The sequence below is a fragment of the Macaca nemestrina genome, chromosome 3 (genome assembly GCF_043159975.1).
Source record: "Macaca nemestrina isolate mMacNem1 chromosome 3, mMacNem.hap1, whole genome shotgun sequence".
NCBI classification, from domain to species: domain Eukaryota; kingdom Metazoa; phylum Chordata; class Mammalia; order Primates; family Cercopithecidae; genus Macaca; species Macaca nemestrina.
The window spans coordinates 32,136,202-32,140,509 of NC_092127.1; positions in this window are offsets into that span (position 1 = coordinate 32,136,202).

Consider the following 4,308-nt stretch of genomic DNA (forward strand, 5'->3'; position numbering starts at 1 on the left):
CTGCATATGTACTCCTCACAAGGGCTTGAAACTGAAAAGATATAAAATAATTATTTCCCCAAGAAAATAAAATAATTATTTCATATTACAGTTTACATTGTATGAGTTAATTTGGATTTGTGGCTTTTATTTTTTTTAATTAGGTACTCTGTCAATCTTTTCCATGAAGTTATCTTTGAAATACTGAAAAGAAATAAAGAAGCCTCTTTTATCTACTTAAATCAAAGAGTAACTTTATTTTTTTATTTTCTATCACAAATATACATCTACTTAACATTAAACTCTTTTCAGGATGCTACGAATATATTTATTTATTATAATTATAGTATGCTCTTGATTTAAATGACTTTAATAGAAGCTGTATGTGTTCCCCTGACCTAATACATGTATTGTTATATACACATAAACACATACACAAACACGCATGCATATCTTTATAATAATGTAGCCAAAAATATTTATGTACATATATATACATATAACTGATTGTTTTGTTAAATTTAATTAATTTTTTTAGTTAGAACATCAATTTTCCAACTCATTAGGTAAATATTAGCCAATTCAATCAGATGGGGCTATGGTAAGAGAAAGTACAGGTGCAGGGAAATAGTTTCAGCAGAAGAAACCACATAGCAGAGTTACAGGAATGAAAAGTCTTGGGGTAACTGAGCAACTAGAATCACAGTCCCTCTTCAGTAGACAGCTCAGTTCACGATAAAACAAAGGACAAGTAAAAGAAAAGAAGAGCAAGTAAGGCTGCCCTTGTATGCATGTGGGTAAGGGGTACAAGTTGATTTATTTAATAAAATAATTCATATCAAAGCCAGGACTGAATGCTTACTGTTTCTATTATTCTAATTGAGAAAACCTAATTTTTATTCCTTTTAATGAGAAGGATTAATCTTTTCGTTGACCTCAGAAGGGAGAACAAAGAATAACAAGTAGAAATGACAGTGAGGTAGATTTCAGGTCAAACCATGGAAGAATTACAGTAATTACAACTCTACAAAATCGAAATGGCTCGCATTAATATTACTAATAACCAACTTCACATGGTGCTTTGCAATTTACAAACCGTGTGTGCATATTCTTTTTGGTATCTAGAAACAACTTGGTGGCAGGCACTATGCATGCTGTGCAAATGTTAATAAAACATAGTCTCTTACTCCTGAGAGTGTCAATGTTTTCTAAATGGACGATGTGCCACAATACCCTCAAATCACAATACTACTTATAAGTTTGATTCTTATGGGAGGATTTTTGGCTGGACAATGTCATGAAGAGCTTGCTGGTAAGAAATCATTGTTTCCACAGTCTGGGCAATCTCTTTGGGAATCAGTCCTGTCAGGCAGTTTTTTTTTCATTATCTCCATTTTATACAACAGGGAATTAGAGAGATTAAGCTAATTCTCTAAGTCATATCTAGGAAAGATGGAGTAAGGACTTAGTCACAGAACTAATATCAAATCTATGATACAATGATTTCCTTGGCACTGATATAATTCAAAAAGAGGCAAGAAATCAATTTCTGGGGAGTTTTTAGAAGAGACTTAACTATGAAATATAAGTTGGACGTTTAGCTTGCTTTCAATTAAGAAATCGATAATTTTATCATCCTTGAGATTTAGCAACAATTCCAATCCAAATGAAGACTTTGAGTTTTTCAAATTAACATCACATATTTATATCTCATCTCTCCTGTGTTGAAAATCTTGATTCCTATCAGTATAAACAGATTCACTTATTTGCTTTTTTTCCAGCTGTATCAAGTCATATAAAAAGCATAACATCAAAATCATAATACAAATATTACTCTTTTTTTTGAGACACAGTTTCACTCTGTCACCAGGCTGAAGTGCAGTGGTGCGATCTTGGCTCACTGCAACCTCCACTACCCAGGTTCAAGCGATTCTCCTTCCTCAGCCTCCAGAGTAGCTGGGATTACAGGCATGCACCACCACGTCTGGCTCATTTTGTACTTTTAATAGAGACAGGGTTTCTCCATGTTGGTCAGGCTGTTCTCAAACACCTGACCTCAGGGGATCGGCCCGCCTCGGCTCCCGCAGAAGTAAGCCACTGCACCCGACCGAATATTATTATACGTGGAGGCTCACGTCTGCAATCCCAGCACTTTGGGAAGCTGAAACAGGTGGATCATGAGGTCAGGAGTTCAAGACCAGCCTGGCTAACATAGTGAAACCCTATCGCTACTAAAAATACAAAAATTAGCCAGGCATGGTGGCGTGCACCTGTCATCCCAGCCACTCGGGAGACTGAAGCAGAAGAATCGCTTGAACTCAGAAGTGGAGGTTGCGGTGAGCCGAGACCGCACCACTGAACTCCAGCTTGGGTAACAAAATTAGCCTTCATCTCAAAAAAATGAAAAAGAAATATTAAAAATTGAGTAAAGATTAAGTTTTTACAATGCTTTTCTCCTTGTAAGGTATTTATTTAGAAGTTCTCTGTTCAAAAATCATTAGGCAGAAATTTTTTTTTGTATGATATGGTATCGGTTTCGTATGTAGTTCATTTTTGTTTCTATGTCTTGTTAATTTTGCAGGGCACTCCTCTCCTTTAAATTTTTGAATCAAAATACAAAGTATACAATTTAAATACATTGCTGGTAGCAATATAAAATGGTATAAGCTCTATGAAGTTGAATTGGCGGTATTTAGCTATATATATATATACACACACATATATATACACACACATATATATATATATATATATATATATTTACCTTTGCCTCAGCATTCTCACGTGGAAGAATCTATCCCAAAGAAACACTGCAAAAATAACTAATAATTTGTCCATAAACTTATTTATTGTGAACTTCTTTATAAAAGAAAAAGAATTGAAGACATTAGATTTAAATAAATAGAAGGCTAACTAAAGTACAGTACAGCAATATGTAAGACGTCCTTTTCCCTACAGCTTTGTGAATGGAGTATGTTTCCAGTATGTTTCCAAAGTTTTGGATTTTTACCAAGCATCCAAGATACGAGTTATAGCAGCAAAGTATAGTTTTAAATTGCATTTTCTTTAGGAGTGAAGTGGAGTAGAATTTATAAGTGCAAATCTTCTTTGTATTTTCTTTTCTGTGAGCAGTTTATTCAGAACTTTTGTGCATTTTTCTATTCCATTGTGGTTTTATCTTCTTGTTTTTTAACAAAACCTTATAGATATATTAAGTGATAGCACATTATCTATAAAATATGTATCAATACTTCCCCAGTTTTCAATTTACCTTTTGATGTTGCTTGTGAAAAGTTGTATTTTCAAACATGTTATTATTTCTGTGTTTCAACCATACAGTCAGGTTTGTCACTCTTTTTTATGGTTTATGGATTTTGAAAACTCATAGTTATGAGTTTTTCACTCTCTGTCAGATAGGAGACTGGGGCCATTTCCTTCCACGATTTTCTAATGACCCCACCCACAAATGACTTCAGACCCATGATCTTTCTTAGCTGACTTTAGTTGACCAATAAAGCTTTTCACTTGAAAGTTGAGCTTTTGAACAATAATACTTTTTCAATTAAACTACTACATTTTAAAATAAGTTTGAAGTTGGTTTGTTAACAGAAAAGGCTAGTTAATACATTCTCCAATGTTCCTAGTAACATTTGCTTAAAAGTCCATTTTTTTCCCCTGACAATTGCCATGTTATCTTTATCATATACTACATTCACATAAAACGTTGAGTCTATTTGGGATTGGTCTGTCTGTTTATGTGTGCTGCATTAATAGGCACTGTGAAATATAAAGGCTTTTTGCATGTTTTAAAATCTTATTGCTTTTTAGAATTATATCACTTTTTAAAAATGGTACTAAAACCATAATGGAGCTCCTTTTTATTGAATAAATTAATGTTATATAAATCATAATTTCAAGAAAACTTATGTCATTGAACAAGATAGTGAAACAGGAAGTCTCAAGCTCCACTTCCCTCCTCACAGAAAGTTCATCTAACAACATTCCACAGACCAGAATATCTATTTGAAATACTTTGAAACAAGCCTGAGACACCTGCATGGCCTGCAGAAGTGAATGAAAACCAAATTAGAAGAGTAAGAGTAAGAACGGTATCACACTGACCATGCTGCCCCTGCCACTCCCCAAATTGGCACCATCCCACGAGAGGATTTCCCTGGACCTACGGTTTCCACAGTGGAAGAGAGAAGTGGAAGCAGTCACTCGGCTTCCCTAGCATTTTGAAACACTTCCCAGGAAGTCCCCTCCAGTCTCAAATCAGAGAAACACTGCGGATAAGCGCACTGCTCCATCGCCTGGGGTCAGGAAAAA